This window comes from Phyllobates terribilis, unplaced genomic scaffold (genome assembly GCF_046119375.1).
Source record: "Phyllobates terribilis strain yellow unplaced genomic scaffold, ASM4611937v1 Scaffold_40__1_contigs__length_11209783, whole genome shotgun sequence".
Taxonomy (NCBI): domain Eukaryota; kingdom Metazoa; phylum Chordata; class Amphibia; order Anura; family Dendrobatidae; genus Phyllobates; species Phyllobates terribilis.
In genome coordinates, this window is record NW_027362800.1 from 8,362,773 (window position 1) to 8,386,500 (window position 23,728).

Here is a 23,728-nt window from a genome sequence, read left to right on the forward strand (position 1 = left end):
CAGAAGGCCCGGAATAAGGGTGTGTGCGAAGAAAGAAAATTTGAAGTGCTTGTGCAAACGTGCCATAAACTCAAGTGGGGTTCCCAATCCCAGTGAGTTAAGGCACCCCAGGGTCACCACTCCTGGGGCACTTCACACTTCGGGCTTTCGATCTTCCCCGGCCCAATGGCGTCGATCCTGGGGGGCCATGCTTTCCACCAGATGACTATATTTGCCACCTGGCGTACTAACAAGCGCCTAAACCCCAGTGTGCCTAATGTATCAATCTACTAGGGCGGCCAACATCCAAAACCGCCTTTTCGAAAGATACTACACTTGATCTTAGCCAAAAGGCCGAGAAGCGATAACCAGAATTGGTTTCCGACTACGGTGCCACCCAAGGATTCTGAAAAGTCCATTTGTGGAGATGGCCACCTGGACTCCCGTTAAGAAGACATGCTGTCAACCTCTAGATCCCTCACATGCCTGCACTTTTCGGCTTGCTGCTGCTGCAATCCACGCGTTTTAGATCTGCATAACTCCACCTCTTTTAGCACAGTACCCTCAACCCCCGGCTGTTCCCACCCGCCTCAACACCGTTGGAAGGGAGGAGAACCAATTAAGGCGGGGGGGGGGGGGGGTGGAACGAGCAGCTGTCTACCCTTAGCAGGAGGGTTGCTAATTAATTACCTCTCCTGCTGCTGCTGCTGCTGGCTGTCCAGCAGCAGACTGAAGGTGGCTGCTGCTGTGCGCAGGTATATAAAGGCTCAGAGCCTATTATGACACGCGCAGCCAGCGTTCCATTGCCACATTCCGTCTACTGCAGGCGGGATACCTGGATGGCTGAATGTCACTGAGAAGCTCACAGAGACCGCCATAAGCAACAGTTTAAAAGAATGCCACAGACTAATCAACCAAACTTTTTGGGTTGGTTTCTCTTTTATAGTCTGCAGGCATTAAATGAAAGAAGTCAGTGTTCCAGCAGAGGGAGACAACGTTTCAGAAAAGGCATTGTAGCAAACCAAAAAAGAAATTTTAAGCGCAGCAGAGTAACCAGCTCACATACCTGATAGCTCAGGTGAGTTTAAAAGGCTGCTGTTGATAACAAGGGCATTTGCTAAATAGATGGTGTGTGTGCAACAATATACTGAAAGGTCAATTATATTGTGCAGCTTATCTCACCACCTGTAGTTATTTAGGTGAAAGCTCCAAAATGCTTGCCTAATATGTCTGTTTATCCAAAAGGAAGTATAGAGGGAGAGCTAGATAGATAGCATTGCATTACATTACATTACATGGCAATGCAATGCACAGTTGCTGAAGTTGAACCAAAATGAGCTTGTCATCTGGCTTCTGCAACTTTTAACATGAAAAATCCAATGAGGAGAAGAAAAGCAAAGCCAAAGAGTCCATCCCAAAATCCGACAAACAAGCAAAATGAACAAAAAGCATTGAATTCAATTCTTTCTGATTTTAGAAACTGCATTAAAGAAGGGGTGCACCGGTCCTGGAGATACTGCAATACCAGGTCAATGCGTGGAGTGGACAGAGAAAGCTCTTTTTCCATCTCCCTGTTCTAAAAATCCATTTAATATATGGTCCCCAGATAGGGGACGTATCAGATATTAAACTGATAAGAACAGATACTACACTTGATCTTAGCCAAAAGGCCGAGAAGCGATAACCAGAATTGGTTTCCGACTACGGTGCCACCCAAGGATTCTGAAAAGTCCATTTGTGGAGATGGCCACCTGGACTCCCGTTAAGAAGACATGCTGTCAACCTCTAGATCCCTCACATGCCTGCACTTTTCGGCTTGCTGCTGCTGCAATCCACGCGTTTTAGATCTGCATAACTCCACCTCTTTTAGCACAGTACCCTCAACCCCCGGCTGTTCCCACCCGCTTCAACACCGTTGGAAGGGAGGAGAACCAATTAAGGCGGGGGGGGGGTGGAACGAGCAGCTGTCTACCCTTAGCAGGAGGGTTGCTGATTAATTACCTCTCCTGCTGCTGCTGCTGCTGGCTGTCCAGCAGCAGACTGAAGGTGGCTGCTGCTGTGCGCAGGTATATAAAGGCTCAGAGCCTATTATGACACGCGCAGCCAGCGTTCCATTGCCACATTCCGTCTACTGCAGGCGGGATACCTGGATGGCTGAATGTCACTGAGAAGCTCACAGAGACCGCCATAAGCAACAGTTTAAAAGAATGCCACAGACTAATCAACCAAACTTTTTGGGTTGGTTTCTCTTTTATAGTCTGCAGGCATTAAATGAAAGAAGTCAGTGTTCCAGCAGAGGGAGACAACGTTTCAGAAAAGGCATTGTAGCAAACCAAAAAAGAAATTTTAAGCGCAGCAGAGTAACCAGCTCACATACCTGTTAGCTCAGGTGAGTTTAAAAGGCTGCTGTTGATAACAAGGGCATTTGCTAAATAGATGGTGTGTGTGCAACAATATACTGAAAGGTCAATTATATTGTGCAGCTTATCTCACCACCTGTAGTTATTTAGGTGAAAGCTCCAAAATGCTTGCCTAATATGTCTGTTTATCCAAAAGGAAGTATAGAGGGAGAGCTAGATAGATAGCATTGCATTACATTACATTACATGGCAATGCAATGCACAGTTGCTGAAGTTGAACCAAAATGAGCTTGTCATCTGGCTTCTGCAACTTTTAACATGAAAAATCCAATGAGGAGAAGAAAAGCAAAGCCAAAGAGTCCATCCCAAAATCCGACAAACAAGCAAAATGAACAAAAAGCATTGAATTCAATTCTTTCTGATTTTAGAAACTGCATTAAAGAAGGGGTGCACCGGTCCTGGAGATACTGCAATACCAGGTCAATGCGTGGAGTGGACAGAGCAAGCTCTTTTTCCATCTCCCTGTTCTAAAAATCCATTTAATATATGGTCCCCAGATAGGGGACGTATCAGATATTAAACTGATAAGAACAGATACTACACTTGATCTTAGCCAAAAGGCCGAGAAGCGATAACCAGAATTGGTTTCCGACTACGGTGCCACCCAAGGATTCTGAAAAGTCCATTTGTGGAGATGGCCACCTGGACTCCCGTTAAGAAGACATGCTGTCAACCTCTAGATCCCTCACATGCCTGCACTTTTCGGCTTGCTGCTGCTGCAATCCACGCGTTTTAGATCTGCATAACTCCACCTCTTTTAGCACAGTACCCTCAACCCCCGGCTGTTCCCACCCGCCTCAACACCGTTGGAAGGGAGGAGAACCAATTAAGGCGGGGGGGGGGGGTGGAACGAGCAGCTGTCTACCCTTAGCAGGAGGGTTGCTGATTAATTACCTCTCCTGCTGCTGCTGCTGCTGGCTGTCCAGCAGCAGACTGAAGGTGGCTGCTGCTGTGCGCAGGTATATAAAGGCTCAGAGCCTATTATGACACGCGCAGCCAGCGTTCCATTGCCACATTCCGTCTACTGCAGGCGGGATACCTGGATGGCTGAATGTCACTGAGAAGCTCACAGAGACCGCCATAAGCAACAGTTTAAAAGAATGCCACAGACTAATCAACCAAACTTTTTGGGTTGGTTTCTCTTTTATAGTCTGCAGGCATTAAATGAAAGAAGTCAGTGTTCCAGCAGAGGGAGACAACGTTTCAGAAAAGGCATTGTAGCAAACCAAAAAAGAAATTTTAAGCGCAGCAGAGTAACCAGCTCACATACCTGTTAGCTCAGGTGAGTTTAAAAGGCTGCTGTTGATAACAAGGGCATTTGCTAAATAGATGGTGTGTGTGCAACAATATACTGAAAGGTCAATTATATTGTGCAGCTTATCTCACCACCTGTAGTTATTTAGGTGAAAGCTCCAAAATGCTTGCCTAATATGTCTGTTTATCCAAAAGGAAGTATAGAGGGAGAGCTAGATAGATAGCATTGCATTACATTACATTACATGGCAATGCAATGCACAGTTGCTGAAGTTGAACCAAAATGAGCTTGTCATCTGGCTTCTGCAACTTTTAACATGAAAAATCCAATGAGGAGAAGAAAAGCAAAGCCAAAGAGTCCATCCCAAAATCCGACAAACAAGCAAAATGAACAAAAAGCATTGAATTCAATTCTTTCTGATTTTAGAAACTGCATTAAAGAAGGGGTGCACCGGTCCTGGAGATACTGCAATACCAGGTCAATGCGTGGAGTGGACAGAGCAAGCTCTTTTTCCATCTCCCTGTTCTAAAAATCCATTTAATATATGGTCCCCAGATAGGGGACGTATCAGATATTAAACTGATAAGAACAGATACTACACTTGATCTTAGCCAAAAGGCCGAGAAGCGATAACCAGAATTGGTTTCCGACTACGGTGCCACCCAAGGATTCTGAAAAGTCCATTTGTGGAGATGGCCACCTGGACTCCCGTTAAGAAGACATGCTGTCAACCTCTAGATCCCTCACATGCCTGCACTTTTCGGCTTGCTGCTGCTGCAATCCACGCGTTTTAGATCTGCATAACTCCACCTCTTTTAGCACAGTACCCTCAACCCCCGGCTGTTCCCACCCGCCTCAACACCGTTGGAAGGGAGGAGAACCAATTAAGGCGGGGGGGGGGGGTGGAACGAGCAGCTGTCTACCCTTAGCAGGAGGGTTGCTGATTAATTACCTCTCCTGCTGCTGCTGCTGCTGGCTGTCCAGCAGCAGACTGAAGGTGGCTGCTGCTGTGCGCAGGTATATAAAGGCTCAGAGCCTATTATGACACACGCAGCCAGCGTTCCATTGCCACATTCCGTCTACTGCAGGCGGGATACCTGGATGGCTGAATGTCACTGAGAAGCTCACAGAGACCGCCATAAGCAACAGTTTAAAAGAATGCCACAGACTAATCAACCAAACTTTTTGGGTTGGTTTCTCTTTTATAGTCTGCAGGCATTAAATGAAAGAAGTCAGTGTTCCAGCAGAGGGAGACAACGTTTCAGAAAAGGCATTGTAGCAAACCAAAAAAGAAATTTTAAGCGCAGCAGAGTAACCAGCTCACATACCTGTTAGCTCAGGTGAGTTTAAAAGGCTGCTGTTGATAACAAGGGCATTTGCTAAATAGATGGTGTGTGTGCAACAATATACTGAAAGGTCAATTATATTGTGCAGCTTATCTCACCACCTGTAGTTATTTAGGTGAAAGCTCCAAAATGCTTGCCTAATATGTCTGTTTATCCAAAAGGAAGTATAGAGGGAGAGCTAGATAGATAGCATTGCATTACATTACATTACATGGCAATGCAATGCACAGTTGCTGAAGTTGAACCAAAATGAGCTTGTCATCTGGCTTCTGCAACTTTTAACATGAAAAATCCAATGAGGAGAAGAAAAGCAAAGCCAAAGAGTCCATCCCAAAATCCGACAAACAAGCAAAATGAACAAAAAGCATTGAATTCAATTCTTTCTGATTTTAGAAACTGCATTAAAGAAGGGGTGCACCGGTCCTGGAGATACTGCAATACCAGGTCAATGCGTGGAGTGGACAGAGCAAGCTCTTTTTCCATCTCCCTGTTCTAAAAATCCATTTAATATATGGTCCCCAGATAGGGGACGTATCAGATATTAAACTGATAAGAACAGATACTACACTTGATCTTAGCCAAAAGGCCGAGAAGCGATAACCAGAATTGGTTTCCGACTACGGTGCCACCCAAGGATTCTGAAAAGTCCATTTGTGGAGATGGCCACCTGGACTCCCGTTAAGAAGACATGCTGTCAACCTCTAGATCCCTCACATGCCTGCACTTTTCGGCTTGCTGCTGCTGCAATCCACGCGTTTTAGATCTGCATAACTCCACCTCTTTTAGCACAGTACCCTCAACCCCCGGCTGTTCCCACCCGCCTCAACACCGTTGGAAGGGAGGAGAACCAATTAAGGCGGGGGGGGGGGGGTGGAACGAGCAGCTGTCTACCCTTAGCAGGAGGGTTGCTGATTAATTACCTCTCCTGCTGCTGCTGCTGCTGGCTGTCCAGCAGCAGACTGAAGGTGGCTGCTGCTGTGCGCAGGTATATAAAGGCTCAGAGCCTATTATGACACACGCAGCCAGCGTTCCATTGCCACATTCCGTCTACTGCAGGCGGGATACCTGGATGGCTGAATGTCACTGAGAAGCTCACAGAGACCGCCATAAGCAACAGTTTAAAAGAATGCCACAGACTAATCAACCAAACTTTTTGGGTTGGTTTCTCTTTTATAGTCTGCAGGCATTAAATGAAAGAAGTCAGTGTTCCAGCAGAGGGAGACAACGTTTCAGAAAAGGCATTGTAGCAAACCAAAAAAGAAATTTTAAGCGCAGCAGAGTAACCAGCTCACATACCTGTTAGCTCAGGTGAGTTTAAAAGGCTGCTGTTGATAACAAGGGCATTTGCTAAATAGATGGTGTGTGTGCAACAATATACTGAAAGGTCAATTATATTGTGCAGCTTATCTCACCACCTGTAGTTATTTAGGTGAAAGCTCCAAAATGCTTGCCTAATATGTCTGTTTATCCAAAAGGAAGTATAGAGGGAGAGCTAGATAGATAGCATTGCATTACATTACATTACATGGCAATGCAATGCACAGTTGCTGAAGTTGAACCAAAATGAGCTTGTCATCTGGCTTCTGCAACTTTTAACATGAAAAATCCAATGAGGAGAAGAAAAGCAAAGCCAAAGAGTCCATCCCAAAATCCGACAAACAAGCAAAATGAACAAAAAGCATTGAATTCAATTCTTTCTGATTTTAGAAACTGCATTAAAGAAGGGGTGCACCGGTCCTGGAGATACTGCAATACCAGGTCAATGCGTGGAGTGGACAGAGCAAGCTCTTTTTCCATCTCCCTGTTCTAAAAATCCATTTAATATATGGTCCCCAGATAGGGGACGTATCAGATATTAAACTGATAAGAACAGATACTACACTTGATCTTAGCCAAAAGGCCGAGAAGCGATAACCAGAATTGGTTTCCGACTACGGTGCCACCCAAGGATTCTGAAAAGTCCATTTGTGGAGATGGCCACCTGGACTCCCGTTAAGAAGACATGCTGTCAACCTCTAGATCCCTCACATGCCTGCACTTTTCGGCTTGCTGCTGCTGCAATCCACGCGTTTTAGATCTGCATAACTCCACCTCTTTTAGCACAGTACCCTCAACCCCCGGCTGTTCCCACCCGCCTCAACACCGTTGGAAGGGAGGAGAACCAATTAAGGCGGGGGGGGGGTGGAACGAGCAGCTGTCTACCCTTAGCAGGAGGGTTGCTGATTAATTACCTCTCCTGCTGCTGCTGCTGCTGGCTGTCCAGCAGCAGACTGAAGGTGGCTGCTGCTGTGCGCAGGTATATAAAGGCTCAGAGCCTATTATGACACGCGCAGCCAGTGTTCCATTGCCACATTCCGTCTACTGCAGGCGGGATACCTGGATGGCTGAATGTCACTGAGAAGCTCACAGAGACCGCCATAAGCAACAGTTTAAAAGAATGCCACAGACTAATCAACCAAACTTTTTGGGTTGGTTTCTCTTTTATAGTCTGCAGGCATTAAATGAAAGAAGTCAGTGTTCCAGCAGAGGGAGACAACGTTTCAGAAAAGGCATTGTAGCAAACCAAAAAAGAAATTTTAAGCGCAGCAGAGTAACCAGCTCACATACCTGTTAGCTCAGGTGAGTTTAAAAGGCTGCTGTTGATAACAAGGGCATTTGCTAAATAGATGGTGTGTGTGCAACAATATACTGAAAGGTCAATTATATTGTGCAGCTTATCTCACCACCTGTAGTTATTTAGGTGAAAGCTCCAAAATGCTTGCCTAATATGTCTGTTTATCCAAAAGGAAGTATAGAGGGAGAGCTAGATAGATAGCATTGCATTACATTACATTACATGGCAATGCAATGCACAGTTGCTGAAGTTGAACCAAAATGAGCTTGTCATCTGGCTTCTGCAACTTTTAACATGAAAAATCCAATGAGGAGAAGAAAAGCAAAGCCAAAGAGTCCATCCCAAAATCCGACAAACAAGCAAAATGAACAAAAAGCATTGAATTCAATTCTTTCTGATTTTAGAAACTGCATTAAAGAAGGGGTGCACCGGTCCTGGAGATACTGCAATACCAGGTCAATGCGTGGAGTGGACAGAGCAAGCTCTTTTTCCATCTCCCTGTTCTAAAAATCCATTTAATATATGGTCCCCAGATAGGGGACGTATCAGATATTAAACTGATAAGAACAGATTTTTTTGATTGAATATATCTTTTATTAGCACAAAAAATAAGTTAACAGACAGTGTACAGTGCCGCAGCCCAGTACACACAGAATTCTACATCATATTTACATAGCATGAGGATACGACGCACTAACTAGACACATCACACCCCTATGCTACACAAAACACTCAATCTGAAAGAAAAAGCATGTCAATCAATACAGTACGACGAACCGTGATAAGGGATGGGGATTGGGAAAAAGGGGATGGGGAGGGGAAAATCACAGGCCCGAAGCTTTATTGAAAGACAAGACACATAAGGGGAGAGGGGGAGGAGGGGTTTAGTCCTCATCCTCGTCCTCCGGACCGTCCACGAAGTAATAGTCTCTGAGCAGGCTGTGGATCAGCCTGCGGCAGTCCTGGATGGACATCCTCTCCCTCCTCAAGATGAGCCGGTTCCTGGCGAACTGATAAGAACAGATTTTTGATTGAAGCTGCATCCAAGGCACTGAAAAATGTGACCGAAGTCACACCAAAACAGCGCACGAGGGGAGGATTCATGTGGACCCTTCCCGGAGGAGAGGGTCCCCAATAAACCATCCCCATCCCTCCGAGCCAGAAGGCCACAGCGAGGGTCAGGGATCTCCGATGCTCTCCCTAGCCGAAGCCGGAGAAGAGCCGTTTTCGTGCTCCCAGCTTCCATCTAGGCTGCCACCCTAGTGGAGCTGGAGCCTGTGTTGGTTTCTCAGCCCAAAGCTGACCGGACCTCCGACCGGGTTTATAAAAATTCCCCTTCCTAGCCCGGAGGCCAGGAATAGGGGGGGTTGCTCAGAAAGTATGATTGGCAAAGGTGCGGCGTGCTACGAAGCCAAGTCTCTCTGGGGTTCCCAGTCCCAGTAAGCTTGGACTCCCACCAGGGCGCCTACTCCTGGGGCACATTGCTCCAAAGCCCTCACACTTACCCAGCCTAATGACTTCGATCCTGGAGGGCCATGTTTTCCATCAGATAACTCTATGAGCCACCTGGCGTACTAACAAGTGCACCAAACCAGTGTGTAATATGCATCAATTTACTAGGGCAGCCCAAGGACAAAACTGCCTTTTCAAAAGATACTACACTTGATCTTAGCCAAAAGGCCGAGAAGCGATAACCAGAATTGGTTTCCGACTACGGTGCCACCCAAGGATTCTGAAAAGTCCATTTGTGGAGATGGCCACCTGGACTCCCGTTAAGAAGACATGCTGTCAACCTCTAGATCCCTCACATGCCTGCACTTTTCGGCTTGCTGCTGCTGCAATCCACGCGTTTTAGATCTGCATAACTCCACCTCTTTTAGCACAGTACCCTCAACCCCCGGCTGTTCCCACCCGCCTCAACACCGTTGGAAGGGAGGAGAACCAATTAAGGCGGGGGGGGGGGGTGGAACGAGCAGCTGTCTACCCTTAGCAGGAGGGTTGCTGATTAATTACCTCTCCTGCTGCTGCTGCTGCTGGCTGTCCAGCAGCAGACTGAAGGTGGCTGCTGCTGTGCGCAGGTATATAAAGGCTCAGAGCCTATTATGACACGCGCAGCCAGCGTTCCATTGCCACATTCCGTCTACTGCAGGCGGGATACCTGGATGGCTGAATGTCACTGAGAAGCTCACAGAGACCGCCATAAGCAACAGTTTAAAAGAATGCCACAGACTAATCAACCAAACTTTTTGGGTTGGTTTCTCTTTTATAGTCTGCAGGCATTAAATGAAAGAAGTCAGTGTTCCAGCAGAGGGAGACAACGTTTCAGAAAAGGCATTGTAGCAAACCAAAAAAGAAATTTTAAGCGCAGCAGAGTAACCAGCTCACATACCTGTTAGCTCAGGTGAGTTTAAAAGGCTGCTGTTGATAACAAGGGCATTTGCTAAATAAATGGTGTGTGTGCAACAATATACTGAAAGGTCAATTATATTGTGCAGCTTATCTCACCACCTGTAGTTATTTAGGTGAAAGCTCCAAAATGCTTGCCTAATATGTCTGTTTATCCAAAAGGAAGTATAGAGGGAGAGCTAGATAGATAGCATTGCATTACATTACATTACATGGCAATGCAATGCACAGTTGCTGAAGTTGAACCAAAATGAGCTTGTCATCTGGCTTCTGCAACTTTTAACATGAAAAATCCAATGAGGAGAAGAAAAGCAAAGCCAAAGAGTCCATCCCAAAATCCGACAAACAAGCAAAATGAACAAAAAGCATTGAATTCAATTCTTTCTGATTTTAGAAACTGCATTAAAGAAGGGGTGCACCGGTCCTGGAGATACTGCAATACCAGGTCAATGCGTGGAGTGGACAGAGCAAGCTCTTTTTCCATCTCCCTGTTCTAAAAATCCATTTAATATATGGTCCCCAGATAGGGGACGTATCAGATATTAAACTGATAAGAACAGATACTACACTTGATCTTAGCCAAAAGGCCGAGAAGCGATAACCAGAATTGGTTTCCGACTACGGTGCCACCCAAGGATTCTGAAAAGTCCATTTGTGGAGATGGCCACCTGGACTCCCGTTAAGAAGACATGCTGTCAACCTCTAGATCCCTCACATGCCTGCACTTTTCGGCTTGCTGCTGCTGCAATCCACGCGTTTTAGATCTGCATAACTCCACCTCTTTTAGCACAGTACCCTCAACCCCCGGCTGTTCCCACCCGCCTCAACACTGTTGGAAGGGAGGAGAACCAATTAAGGCGGGGGGGGGGTGGAACGAGCAGCTGTCTACCCTTAGCAGGAGGGTTGCTGATTAATTACCTCTCCTGCTGCTGCTGCTGCTGGCTGTCCAGCAGCAGACTGAAGGTGGCTGCTGCTGTGCGCAGGTATATAAAGGCTCAGAGCCTATTATGACACGCGCAGCCAGCGTTCCATTGCCACATTCCGTCTACTGCAGGCGGGATACCTGGATGGCTGAATGTCACTGAGAAGCTCACAGAGACCGCCATAAGCAACAGTTTAAAAGAATGCCACAGACTAATCAACCAAACTTTTTGGGTTGGTTTCTCTTTTATAGTCTGCAGGCATTAAATGAAAGAAGTCAGTGTTCCAGCAGAGGGAGACAACGTTTCAGAAAAGGCATTGTAGCAAACCAAAAAAGAAATTTTAAGCGCAGCAGAGTAACCAGCTCACATACCTGTTAGCTCAGGTGAGTTTAAAAGGCTGCTGTTGATAACAAGGGCATTTGCTAAATAGATGGTGTGTGTGCAACAATATACTGAAAGGTCAATTATATTGTGCAGCTTATCTCACCACCTGTAGTTATTTAGGTGAAAGCTCCAAAATGCTTGCCTAATATGTCTGTTTATCCAAAAGGAAGTATAGAGGGAGAGCTAGATAGATAGCATTGCATTACATTACATTACATGGCAATGCAATGCACAGTTGCTGAAGTTGAACCAAAATGAGCTTGTCATCTGGCTTCTGCAACTTTTAACATGAAAAATCCAATGAGGAGAAGAAAAGCAAAGCCAAAGAGTCCATCCCAAAATCCGACAAACAAGCAAAATGAACAAAAAGCATTGAATTCAATTCTTTCTGATTTTAGAAACTGCATTAAAGAAGGGGTGCACCGGTCCTGGAGATACTGCAATACCAGGTCAATGCGTGGAGTGGACAGAGCAAGCTCTTTTTCCATCTCCCTGTTCTAAAAATCCATTTAATATATGGTCCCCAGATAGGGGACGTATCAGATATTAAACTGATAAGAACAGATACTACACTTGATCTTAGCCAAAAGGCCGAGAAGCGATAACCAGAATTGGTTTCCGACTACGGTGCCACCCAAGGATTCTGAAAAGTCCATTTGTGGAGATGGCCACCTGGACTCCCGTTAAGAAGACATGCTGTCAACCTCTAGATCCCTCACATGCCTGCACTTTTCGGCTTGCTGCTGCTGCAATCCACGCGTTTTAGATCTGCATAACTCCACCTCTTTTAGCACAGTACCCTCAACCCCCGGCTGTTCCCACCCGCCTCAACACCGTTGGAAGGGAGGAGAACCAATTAAGGCGGGGGGGGGGGTGGAACGAGCAGCTGTCTACCCTTAGCAGGAGGGTTGCTGATTAATTACCTCTCCTGCTGCTGCTGCTGCTGGCTGTCCAGCAGCAGACTGAAGGTGGCTGCTGCTGTGCGCAGGTATATAAAGGCTCAGAGCCTATTATGACACGCGCAGCCAGCGTTCCATTGCCACATTCCGTCTACTGCAGGCGGGATACCTGGATGGCTGAATGTCACTGAGAAGCTCACAGAGACCGCCATAAGCAACAGTTTAAAAGAATGCCACAGACTAATCAACCAAACTTTTTGGGTTGGTTTCTCTTTTATAGTCTGCAGGCATTAAATGAAAGAAGTCAGTGTTCCAGCAGAGGGAGACAACGTTTCAGAAAAGGCATTGTAGCAAACCAAAAAAGAAATTTTAAGCGTAGCAGAGTAACCAGCTCACATACCTGTTAGCTCAGGTGAGTTTAAAAGGCTGCTGTTGATAACAAGGGCATTTGCTAAATAGATGGTGTGTGTGCAACAATATACTGAAAGGTCAATTATATTGTGCAGCTTATCTCACCACCTGTAGTTATTTAGGTGAAAGCTCCAAAATGCTTGCCTAATATGTCTGTTTATCCAAAAGGAAGTATAGAGGGAGAGCTAGATAGATAGCATTGCATTACATTACATTACATGGCAATGCAATGCACAGTTGCTGAAGTTGAACCAAAATGAGCTTGTCAGATGGCTTCTGCAACTTTTAACATGAAAAATCCAATGAGGAGAAGAAAAGCAAAGCCAAAGAGTCCATCCCAAAATCCGACAAACAAGCAAAATGAACAAAAAGCATTGAATTCAATTCTTTCTGATTTTAGAAACTGCATTAAAGAAGGGGTGCACCGGTCCTGGAGATACTGCAATACCAGGTCAATGCGTGGAGTGGACAGAGCAAGCTCTTTTTCCATTTCCCTGTTCTAAAAATCCATTTAATATATGGTCCCCAGATAGGGGACGTATCAGATATTAAACTGATAAGAACAGATTTTTTGATTGAAGCTGCATCCAAGGCACTGAAAAATGTGACCGAAGTCACACCAAAACAGCGCACGAGGCGAGGATTCATGTGGACCCTTCCCGGAGGAGAGGGTCCCCAATAAACCATCCCCATCCCTCCGAGCCAGAAGGCCACAGCGAGGGTCAGGGATCTCCGATGCTCTCCCTAGCCGAAGCCGGAGAAGAGCCGTTTTCGTGCTCCCAGCTTCCATCTAGGCTGCCACCCTAGTGGAGCTGGAGCCTGTGTTGGTTTCTCAGCCCAAAGCTGACCGGACCTCCGACCGGGTTTATAAAAATTCCCCTTCCTAGCCCGGAGGCCAGGAATAGGGGGGGTTGCTCAGAAAGTATGATTGGCAAAGGTGCGGCGTGCTACGAAGCCAAGTCTTTCTGGGGTTCCCAGTCCCAGTAAGCTTGGACTCCCACCAGGGCGCCTACTCCTGGGGCACATTGCTCCAAAGCCCTCACACTTACCCAGCCTAGTGACTTCGATCCTGGAGGGCCATGTTTTCCATCAGATAACTCTATGAGCCACCTGGCGTACTAACAAGTGCACCAAACCAGTGTGTAATATGCATCAATTTACTAGGGCAGCCCAAGGACAAAACTGCCTTTTCAAAAGATACTACACTTGATCTTAGCCAAAAGGCCGAGAAGCGATAACCAGAATTGGTTTCCGACTACGGTGCCACCCAAGGATTCTGAAAAGTCCATTTGTGGAGATGGCCACCTGGACTCCCGTTAAGAAGACATGCTGTCAACCTCTAGATCCCTCACATGCCTGCACTTTTCGGCTTGCTGCTGGTGCAATCCACGCGTTTTAGATCTGCATAACTCCACCTCTTTTAGCACAGTACCCTCAACCCCCGGCTGTTCCCACCCGCCTCAACACCGTTGGAAGGGAGGAGAACCAATTAAGGCGGGGGGGGGGTTGGAACGAGCAGCTGTCTACCCTTAGCAGGAGGGTTGCTGATTAATTACCTCTCCTGCTGCTGCTGCTGCTGGCTGTCCAGCAGCAGACTGAAGGTGGCTGCTGCTGTGCGCAGGTATATAAAGGCTCAGAGCCTATTATGACACGCGCAGCCAGCGTTCCATTGCCACATTCCGTCTACTGCAGGCGGGATACCTGGATGGCTGAATGTCACTGAGAAGCTCACAGAGACCGCCATAAGCAACAGTTTAAAAGAATGCCACAGACTAATCAACCAAACTTTTTGGGTTGGTTTCTCTTTTGTAGTCTGCAGGCATTAAATGAAAGAAGTCAGTGTTCCAGCAGAGGGAGACAACGTTTCAGAAAAGGCATTGTAGCAAACCAAAAAAGAAATTTTAAGCGCAGCAGAGTAACCAGCTCACATACCTGTTAGCTCAGGTGAGTTTAAAAGGCTGCTGTTGATAACAAGGGCATTTGCTAAATAGATGGTGTGTGTGCAACAATATACTGAAAGGTCAATTATATTGTGCAGCTTATCTCACCACCTGTAGTTATTTAGGTGAAAGCTCCAAAATGCTTGCCTAATATGTCTGTTTATCCAAAAGGAAGTATAGAGGGAGAGCTAGATAGATAGCATTGCATTACATTACATTACATGGCAATGCAATGCACAGTTGCTGAAGTTGAACCAAAATGAGCTTGTCATCTGGCTTCTGCAACTTTTAACATGAAAAATCCAATGAGGAGAAGAAAAGCAAAGCCAAAGAGTCCATCCCAAAATCCGACAAACAAGCAAAATGAACAAAAAGCATTGAATTCAATTCTTTCTGATTTTAGAAACTGCATTAAAGAAGGGGTGCACCGGTCCTGGAGATACTGCAATACCAGGTCAATGCGTGGAGTGGACAGAGCAAGCTCTTTTTCCATCTCCCTGTTCTAAAAATCCATTTAATATATGGTCCCCAGATAGGGGACGTATCAGATATTAAACTGATAAGAACAGATACTACACTTGATCTTAGCCAAAAGGCCGAGAAGCGATAACCAGAATTGGTTTCCGACTACGGTGCCACCCAAGGATTCTGAAAAGTCCATTTGTGGAGATGGCCACCTGGACTCCCGTTAAGAAGACATGCTGTCAACCTCTAGATCCCTCACATGCCTGCACTTTTCGGCTTGCTGCTGCTGCAATCCACGCGTTTTAGATCTGCATAACTCCACCTCTTTTAGCACAGTACCCTCAACCCCCGGCTGTTCCCACCCGCCTCAACACCGTTGGAAGGGAGGAGAACCAATTAAGGCGGGGGGGGGGGTGGAACGAGCAGCTGTCTACCCTTAGCAGGAGGGTTGCTGATTAATTACCTCTCCTGCTGCTGCTGCTGCTGGCTGTCCAGCAGCAGACTGAAGGTGGCTGCTGCTGTGCGCAGGTATATAAAGGCTCAGAGCCTATTATGACACGCGCAGCCAGCGTTCCATTGCCACATTCCGTCTACTGCAGGCGGGATACCTGGATGGCTGAATGTCACTGAGAAGCTCACAGAGACCGCCATAAGCAACAGTTTAAAAGAATGCCACAGACTAATCAACCAAACTTTTTGGGTTGGTTTCTCTTTTATAGTCTGCAGGCATTAAATGAAAGAAGTCAGTGTTCCAGCAGAGGGAGACAACGTTTCAGAAAAGGCATTGTAGCAAACCAAAAAAGAAATTTTAAGCGTAGCAGAGTAACCAGCTCACATACCTGTTAGCTCAGGTGAGTTTAAAAGGCTGCTGTTGATAACAAGGGCATTTGCTAAATAGATGGTGTGTGTGCAACAATATACTGAAAGGTCAATTATATTGTGCAGCTTATCTCACCACCTGTAGTTATTTAGGTGAAAGCTCCAAAATGCTTGCCTAATATGTCTGTTTATCCAAAAGGAAGTATAGAGGGAGAGCTAGATAGATAGCATTGCATTACATTACATTACATGGCAATGCAATGCACAGTTGCTGAAGTTGAACCAAAATGAGCTTGTCAGATGGCTTCTGCAACTTTTAACATGAAAAATCCAATGAGGAGAAGAAAAGCAAAGCCAAAGAGTCCATCCCAAAATCCGACAAACAAGCAAAATGAACAAAAAGCATTGAATTCAATTCTTTCTGATTTTAGAAACTGCATTAAAGAAGGGGTGCACCGGTCCTGGAGATACTGCAATACCAGGTCAATGCGTGGAGTGGACAGAGCAAGCTCTTTTTCCATTTCCCTGTTCTAAAAATCCATTTAATATATGGTCCCCAGATAGGGGACGTATCAGATATTAAACTGATAAGAACAGATTTTTTGATTGAAGCTGCATCCAAGGCACTGAAAAATGTGACCGAAGTCACACCAAAACAGCGCACGAGGCGAGGATTCATGTGGACCCTTCCCGGAGGAGAGGGTCCCCAATAAACCATCCCCATCCCTCCGAGCCAGAAGGCCACAGCGAGGGTCAGGGATCTCCGATGCTCTCCCTAGCCGAAGCCGGAGAAGAGCCGTTTTCGTGCTCCCAGCTTCCATCTAGGCTGCCACCCTAGTGGAGCTGGAGCCTGTGTTGGTTTCTCAGCCCAAAGCTGACCGGACCTCCGACCGGGTTTATAAAAATTCCCCTTCCTAGCCCGGAGGCCAGGAATAGGGGGGGTTGCTCAGAAAGTATGATTGGCAAAGGTGCGGCGTGCTACGAAGCCAAGTCTTTCTGGGGTTCCCAGTCCCAGTAAGCTTGGACTCCCACCAGGGCGCCTACTCCTGGGGCACATTGCTCCAAAGCCCTCACACTTACCCAGCCTAGTGACTTCGATCCTGGAGGGCCATGTTTTCCATCAGATAACTCTATGAGCCACCTGGCGTACTAACAAGTGCACCAAACCAGTGTGTAATATGCATCAATTTACTAGGGCAGCCCAAGGACAAAACTGCCTTTTCAAAAGATACTACACTTGATCTTAGCCAAAAGGCCGAGAAGCGATAACCAGAATTGGTTTCCGACTACGGTGCCACCCAAGGATTCTGAAAAGTCCATTTGTGGAGATGGCCACCTGGACTCCCGTTAAGAAGACATGCTGTCAACCTCTAGATCCCTCACATGCCTGCACTTTTCGGCTTGCTGCTGCTGCAATCCACGCGTTTTAGATCTGCATAACTCCACCTCTTTTAGCACAGTACCCTCAACCCCCGGCTGTTCCCACCCGCCTCAACACCGTTGGAAGGGAGGAGAACCAATTAAGGCAGGGGGGGGGGTGGAACGAGCAGCTGTCTACCCTTAGTAGGAGGGTTGCTGATTAATTACCTCTCCTGCTGCTGCTGCTGCTGGCTGTCCAGCAGCAGACTGAAGGTGGCTGCTGCTGTGCGCAGGTATATAAAGGCTCAGAGCCTATTATGACACCCGCAGCCAGCGTTCCATTGCCACATTCCGTCTACTGCAGGCGGGATACCTGGATGGCTGAATGTCACTGAGAAGCTCACAGAGACCGCCATAAGCAACAGTTTAAAAGAATGCCACAGACTAATCAACCAAACTTTTTGGGTTGGTTTCTCTTTTATAGTCTGCAGGCATTAAATGAAAGAAGTCAGTGTTCCAGCAGAGGGAGACAACGTTTCAGAAAAGGCATTGTAGCAAACCAAAAAAGAAATTTTAAGCGCAGCAGAGTAACCAGCTCACATACCTGTTAGCTCAGGTGAGTTTAAAAGGCTGCTGTTGATAACAAGGGCATTTGCTAAATAGATGGTGTGTGTGCAACAATATACTGAAAGGTCAATTATATTGTGCAGCTTATCTCACCACCTGTAGTTATTTAGGTGAAAGCTCCAAAATGCTTGCCTAATATGTCTGTTTATCCAAAAGGAAGTATAGAGGGAGAGCTAGATAGATAGCATTGCATTACATTACATTACATGGCAATGCAATGCACAGTTGCTGAAGTTGAACCAAAATGAGCTTGTCATCTGGCTTCTGCAACTTTTAACATGAAAAATCCAATGAGGAGAAGAAAAGCAAAGCCAAAGAGTCCATCCCAAAATCCGACAAACAAGCAAAATGAACAAAAAGCATTGAATTCAATTCTTTCTGATTTTAGAAACTGCATTAAAGAAGGGGTGCACCGGTCCTGGAGATACTGCAATACCAGGTCAATGCGTGGAGTGGACAGAGCAAGCTCTTTTTCCATCTCCCTGTTCTAAAAATCCATTTAATATATGGTCCCCAGATAGGGGACGTATCAGATATTAAACTGATAAGAACAGATACTACACTTGATCTTAGCCAAAAGGCCGAGAAGCGATAACCAGAATTGGTTTCCGACTACGGTGCCACCCAAGGATTCTGAAAAGTCCATTTGTGGAGATGGCCACCTGGACTCCCGTTAAGAAGACATGCTGTCAACCTCTAGATCCCTCACATGCCTGCACTTTTCGGCTTGCTGCTGCTGCAATCCACGCGTTTTAGATCTGCATAACTCCACCTCTTTTAGCACAGTACCCTCAACCCCCGGCTGTTCCCACCCGCCTCAACACCGTTGGAAGGGAGGAGAACCAATTAAGGCGGGGGGGGGGGTGGAACGAGCAGCTGTCTACCCTTAGCAGGAGGGTTGCTGATTAATTACCTCTCCTGCTGCTGCTGCTGCTGGCTGTCCAGCAGCAGACTGAAGGTGGCTGCTGCTGTGCGCAGGTATATAAAGGCTCAGAGCCTATTATGACACGCGCAGCCAGCGTTCCATTGCCACATTCCGTCTACTGCAGGCGGGATACCTGGATGGCTGAATGTCACTGAGAAGCTCACAGAGACCGCCATAAGCAACAGTTTAAAAGAATGCCACAGACTAATCAACCAAACTTTTTGGGTTGGTTTCTCTTTTATAGTCTGCAGGCATTAAATGAAAGAAGTCAGTGTTCCAGCAGAGGGAGACAACGTTTCAGAAAAGGCATTGTAGCAAACCAAAAAAGAAATTTTAAGCGTAGCAGAGTAACCAGCTCACATACCTGTTAGCTCAGGTGAGTTTAAAAGGCTGCTGTTGATAACAAGGGCATTTGCTAAATAGATGGTGTGTGTGCAACAATATACTGAAAGGTCAATTATATTGTGCAGCTTATCTCACCACCTGTAGTTATTTAGGTGAAAGCTCCAAAATGCTTGCCTAATATGTCTGTTTATCCAAAAGGAAGTATAGAGGGAGAGCTAGATAGATAGCATTGCATTACATTACATTACATGGCAATGCAATGCACAGTTGCTGAAGTTGAACCAAAATGAGCTTGTCAGATGGCTTCTGCAACTTTTAACATGAAAAATCCAATGAGGAGAAGAAAAGCAAAGCCAAAGAGTCCATCCCAAAATCCGACAAACAAGCAAAATGAACAAAAAGCATTGAATTCAATTCTTTCTGATTTTAGAAACTGCATTAAAGAAGGGGTGCACCGGTCCTGGAGATACTGCAATACCAGGTCAATGCGTGGAGTGGACAGAGCAAGCTCTTTTTCCATTTCCCTGTTCTAAAAATCCATTTAATATATGGTCCCCAGATAGGGGACGTATCAGATATTAAACTGATAAGAACAGATTTTTTGATTGAAGCTGCATCCAAGGCACTGAAAAATGTGACCGAAGTCACACCAAAACAGCGCACGAGGCGAGGATTCATGTGGACCCTTCCCGGAGGAGAGGGTCCCCAATAAACCATCCCCATCCCTCCGAGCCAGAAGGCCACAGCGAGGGTCAGGGATCTCCGATGCTCTCCCTAGCCGAAGCCGGAGAAGAGCCGTTTTCGTGCTCCCAGCTTCCATCTAGGCTGCCACCCTAGTGGAGCTGGAGCCTGTGTTGGTTTCTCAGCCCAAAGCTGACCGGACCTCCGACCGGGTTTATAAAAATTCCCCTTCCTAGCCCGGAGGCCAGGAATAGGGGGGGTTGCTCAGAAAGTATGATTGGCAAAGGTGCGGCGTGCTACGAAGCCAAGTCTTTCTGGGGTTCCCAGTCCCAGTAAGCTTGGACTCCCACCAGGGCGCCTACTCCTGGGGCACATTGCTCCAAAGCCCTCACACTTACCCAGCCTAGTGACTTCGATCCTGGAGGGCCATGTTTTCCATCAGATAACTCTATGAGCCACCTGGCGTACTAACAAGTGCACCAAACCAGTGTGTAATATGCATCAATTTACTAGGGCAGCCCAAGGACAAAACTGCCTTTTCAAAAGATACTACACTTGATCTTAGCCAAAAGGCCGAGAAGCGATAACCAGAATTGGTTTCCGACTACGGTGCCACCCAAGGATTCTGAAAAGTCCATTTGTGGAGATGGCCACCTGGACTCCCGTTAAGAAGACATGCTGTCAACCTCTAGATCCCTCACATGCCTGCACTTTTCGGCTTGCTGCTGGTGCAATCCACGCGTTTTAGATCTGCATAACTCCACCTCTTTTAGCACAGTACCCTCAACCCCCGGCTGTTCCCACCCGCCTCAACACCGTTGGAAGGGAGGAGAACCAATTAAGGCGGGGGGGGGGTTGGAACGAGCAGCTGTCTACCCTTAGCAGGAGGGTTGCTGATTAATTACCTCTCCTGCTGCTGCTGCTGCTGGCTGTCCAGCAGCAGACTGAAGGTGGCTGCTGCTGTGCGCAGGTATATAAAGGCTCAGAGCCTATTATGACACGCGCAGCCAGCGTTCCATTGCCACATTCCGTCTACTGCAGGCGGGATACCTGGATGGCTGAATGTCACTGAGAAGCTCACAGAGACCGCCATAAGCAACAGTTTAAAAGAATGCCACAGACTAATCAACCAAACTTTTTGGGTTGGTTTCTCTTTTGTAGTCTGCAGGCATTAAATGAAAGAAGTCAGTGTTCCAGCAGAGGGAGACAACGTTTCAGAAAAGGCATTGTAGCAAACCAAAAAAGAAATTTTAAGCGCAGCAGAGTAACCAGCTCACATACCTGTTAGCTCAGGTGAGTTTAAAAGGCTGCTGTTGATAACAAGGGCATTTGCTAAATAAATGGTGTGTGTGCAACAATATACTGAAAGGTCAATTATATTGTGCAGCTTATCTCACCACCTGTAGTTATTTAGGTGAAAGCTCCAAAATGCTTGCCTAATATGTCTGTTTATCCAAAAGGAAGTATAGAGGGAGAGCTAGATAGATAGCATTGCATTACATTACATTACATGGCAATGCAATGCACAGTTGCTGAAGTTGAACCAAAATGAGCTTGTCATCTGGCTTCTGCAACTTTTAACATGAAAAATCCAATGAGGAGAAGAAAAGCAAAGCCAAAGAGTCCATCCCAAAATCCGACAAACAAGCAAAATGAACAAAAAGCATTGAATTCAATTCTTTCTGATTTTAGAAACTGCATTAAAGAAGGGGTGCACCGGTCCTGGAGATACTGCAATACCAGGTCAATGCGTGGAGTGGACAGAGCAAGCTCTTTTTCCATCTCCCTGTTCTAAAAATCCATTTAATATATGGTCCCCAGATAGGGGACGTATCAGATATTAAACTGATAAGAACAGATACTACACTTGATCTTAGCCAAAAGGCCGAGAAGCGATAACCAGAATTGGTTTCCGACTACGGTGCCACCCAAGGATTCTGAAAAGTCCATTTGTGGAGATGGCCACCTGGACTCCCGTTAAGAAGACATGCTGTCAACCTCTAGATCCCTCACATGCCTGCACTTTTCGGCTTGCTGCTGCTGCAATCCACGCGTTTTAGATCTGCATAACTCCACCTCTTTTAGCACAGTACCCTCAACCCCCGGCTGTTCCCACCCGCCTCAACACCGTTGGAAGGGAGGAGAACCAATTAAGGCAGGGGGGGGGGGTGGAACGAGCAGCTGTCTACCCTTAGCAGGAGGGTTGCTGATTAATTACCTCTCCTGCTGCTGCTGCTGCTGGCTGTCCAGCAGCAGACTGAAGGTGGCTGCTGCTGTGCGCAGGTATATAAAGGCTCAGAGCCTATTATGACACGCGCAGCCAGCGTTCCATTGCCACATTCCGTCTACTGCAGGCGGGATACCTGGATGGCTGAATGTCACTGAGAAGCTCACAGAGACCGCCATAAGCAACAGTTTAAAAGAATGCCACAGACTAATCAACCAAACTTTTTGGGTTGGTTTCTCTTTTATAGTCTGCAGGCATTAAATGAAAGAAGTCAGTGTTCCAGCAGAGGGAGACAACGTTTCAGAAAAGGCATTGTAGCAAACCAAAAAAGAAATTTTAAGCGCAGCAGAGTAACCAGCTCACATACCTGTTAGCTCAGGTGAGTTTAAAAGGCTGCTGTTGATAACAAGGGCATTTGCTAAATAGATGGTGTGTGTGCAACAATATACTGAAAGGTCAATTATATTGTGCAGCTTATCTCACCACCTGTAGTTATTTAGGTGAAAGCTCCAAAATGCTTGCCTAATATGTCTGTTTATCCAAAAGGAAGTATAGAGGGAGAGCTAGATAGATAGCATTGCATTACATTACATTACATGGCAATGCAATGCACAGTTGCTGAAGTTGAACCAAAATGAGCTTGTCATCTGGCTTCTGCAACTTTTAACATGAAAAATCCAATGAGGAGAAGAAAAGCAAAGCCAAAGAGTCCATCCCAAAATCCGACAAACAAGCAAAATGAACAAAAAGCATTGAATTCAATTCTTTCTGATTTTAGAAACTGCATTAAAGAAGGGGTGCACCGGTCCTGGAGATACTGCAATACCAGGTCAATGCGTGGAGTGGACAGAGCAAGCTCTTTTTCCATCTCCCTGTTCTAAAAATCCATTTAATATATGGTCCCCAGATAGGGGACGTATCAGATATTAAACTGATAAGAACAGATTTTTTGATTGAAGCTGCATCCAAGGCACTGAAAAATGTGACCGAAGTCACACCAAAACAGCGCACGAGGCGAGGATTCATGTGGACCCTTCCCGGAGGAGAGGGTCCCCAATAAACCATCCCCATCCCTCCGAGCCAGAAGGCCACAGCGAGGGTCAGGGATCTCCGATGCTCTCCCTAGCCGAAGCCGGAGAAGAGCCGTTTTCGTGCTCCCAGCTTCCATCTAGGCTGCCACCCTAGTGGAGCTGGAGCCTGTGTTGGTTTCTCAGCCCAAAGCTGACCGGACCTCCGACCGGGTTTATAAAAATTCCCCTTCCTAGCCCGGAGGCCAGGAATAGGGGGGGTTGCTCAGAAAGTATGATTGGCAAAGGTGCGGCGTGCTACGAAGCCAAGTCTTTCTGGGGTTCCCAGTCCCAGTAAGCTTGGACTCCCACCAGGGCGCCTACTCCTGGGGCACATTGCTCCAAAGCCCTCACACTTACCCAGCCTAGTGACTTCGATCCTGGAGGGCCATGTTTTCCATCAGATAACTCTATGAGCCACCTGGCGTACTAACAAGTGCACCAAACCAGTGTGTAATATGCATCAATTTACTAGGGCAGCCCAAGGACAAAACTGCCTTTTCAAAAGATACTACACTTGATCTTAGCCAAAAGGCCGAGAAGCGATAACCAGAATTGGTTTCCGACTACGGTGCCACCCAAGGATTCTGAAAAGTCCATTTGTGGAGATGGCCACCTGGACTCCCGTTAAGAAGA

General features: G+C 46.5%; 15 non-coding genes and 6 pseudogenes across 15 annotated transcripts; all 21 read right to left on the reverse strand.

Moving 5' to 3' along the window:
• Nucleotides 1–255: 255 nt before the first annotated feature.
• Nucleotides 256–345, reverse strand: LOC141186306 (U2 spliceosomal RNA; annotated as a pseudogene).
• Nucleotides 346–1,470: 1,125 nt separating this feature from the next.
• LOC141185314 (U2 spliceosomal RNA) lies at nt 1,471–1,661 on the reverse strand. Its single transcript, XR_012259988.1, has one exon. It is a non-coding gene; the product is annotated as a U2 spliceosomal RNA (small nuclear RNA).
• Nucleotides 1,662–2,781: 1,120 nt separating this feature from the next.
• LOC141189617 (U2 spliceosomal RNA) lies at nt 2,782–2,972 on the reverse strand. The gene has a single exon (XR_012263669.1). It is a non-coding gene; the product is annotated as a U2 spliceosomal RNA (small nuclear RNA).
• Nucleotides 2,973–4,094: 1,122 nt separating this feature from the next.
• LOC141189618 (U2 spliceosomal RNA) lies at nt 4,095–4,285 on the reverse strand. Its single transcript, XR_012263670.1, has one exon. It is a non-coding gene; the product is annotated as a U2 spliceosomal RNA (small nuclear RNA).
• Nucleotides 4,286–5,407: 1,122 nt separating this feature from the next.
• Nucleotides 5,408–5,598, reverse strand: LOC141189619 (U2 spliceosomal RNA). Its single transcript, XR_012263671.1, has one exon. It is a non-coding gene; the product is annotated as a U2 spliceosomal RNA (small nuclear RNA).
• A 1,123-nt stretch (nt 5,599–6,721) lies between these two features.
• LOC141189620 (U2 spliceosomal RNA) lies at nt 6,722–6,912 on the reverse strand. The gene has a single exon (XR_012263672.1). It is a non-coding gene; the product is annotated as a U2 spliceosomal RNA (small nuclear RNA).
• A 1,120-nt stretch (nt 6,913–8,032) lies between these two features.
• On the reverse strand, nt 8,033–8,226 carry LOC141185708 (U2 spliceosomal RNA). The gene has a single exon (XR_012260341.1). It is a non-coding gene; the product is annotated as a U2 spliceosomal RNA (small nuclear RNA).
• A 964-nt stretch (nt 8,227–9,190) lies between these two features.
• On the reverse strand, nt 9,191–9,306 carry LOC141186098 (U2 spliceosomal RNA; annotated as a pseudogene).
• A 1,122-nt stretch (nt 9,307–10,428) lies between these two features.
• On the reverse strand, nt 10,429–10,619 carry LOC141189621 (U2 spliceosomal RNA). The gene has a single exon (XR_012263673.1). It is a non-coding gene; the product is annotated as a U2 spliceosomal RNA (small nuclear RNA).
• A 1,120-nt stretch (nt 10,620–11,739) lies between these two features.
• On the reverse strand, nt 11,740–11,930 carry LOC141189622 (U2 spliceosomal RNA). The gene has a single exon (XR_012263674.1). It is a non-coding gene; the product is annotated as a U2 spliceosomal RNA (small nuclear RNA).
• Nucleotides 11,931–13,051: 1,121 nt separating this feature from the next.
• On the reverse strand, nt 13,052–13,233 carry LOC141185717 (U2 spliceosomal RNA). The gene has a single exon (XR_012260350.1). It is a non-coding gene; the product is annotated as a U2 spliceosomal RNA (small nuclear RNA).
• Nucleotides 13,234–13,757: 524 nt separating this feature from the next.
• LOC141186126 (U2 spliceosomal RNA) lies at nt 13,758–13,873 on the reverse strand (annotated as a pseudogene).
• Nucleotides 13,874–14,994: 1,121 nt separating this feature from the next.
• On the reverse strand, nt 14,995–15,185 carry LOC141189623 (U2 spliceosomal RNA). Its single transcript, XR_012263675.1, has one exon. It is a non-coding gene; the product is annotated as a U2 spliceosomal RNA (small nuclear RNA).
• A 1,121-nt stretch (nt 15,186–16,306) lies between these two features.
• On the reverse strand, nt 16,307–16,488 carry LOC141185719 (U2 spliceosomal RNA). Its single transcript, XR_012260351.1, has one exon. It is a non-coding gene; the product is annotated as a U2 spliceosomal RNA (small nuclear RNA).
• Nucleotides 16,489–17,012: 524 nt separating this feature from the next.
• LOC141186128 (U2 spliceosomal RNA) lies at nt 17,013–17,128 on the reverse strand (annotated as a pseudogene).
• Nucleotides 17,129–18,249: 1,121 nt separating this feature from the next.
• On the reverse strand, nt 18,250–18,440 carry LOC141189625 (U2 spliceosomal RNA). Its single transcript, XR_012263677.1, has one exon. It is a non-coding gene; the product is annotated as a U2 spliceosomal RNA (small nuclear RNA).
• A 1,121-nt stretch (nt 18,441–19,561) lies between these two features.
• Nucleotides 19,562–19,743, reverse strand: LOC141185720 (U2 spliceosomal RNA). Its single transcript, XR_012260352.1, has one exon. It is a non-coding gene; the product is annotated as a U2 spliceosomal RNA (small nuclear RNA).
• A 524-nt stretch (nt 19,744–20,267) lies between these two features.
• LOC141186129 (U2 spliceosomal RNA) lies at nt 20,268–20,383 on the reverse strand (annotated as a pseudogene).
• A 1,121-nt stretch (nt 20,384–21,504) lies between these two features.
• LOC141189626 (U2 spliceosomal RNA) lies at nt 21,505–21,695 on the reverse strand. The gene has a single exon (XR_012263678.1). It is a non-coding gene; the product is annotated as a U2 spliceosomal RNA (small nuclear RNA).
• A 1,122-nt stretch (nt 21,696–22,817) lies between these two features.
• LOC141185647 (U2 spliceosomal RNA) lies at nt 22,818–22,999 on the reverse strand. The gene has a single exon (XR_012260288.1). It is a non-coding gene; the product is annotated as a U2 spliceosomal RNA (small nuclear RNA).
• A 524-nt stretch (nt 23,000–23,523) lies between these two features.
• On the reverse strand, nt 23,524–23,639 carry LOC141186131 (U2 spliceosomal RNA; annotated as a pseudogene).
• Nucleotides 23,640–23,728: the final 89 nt, after the last annotated feature.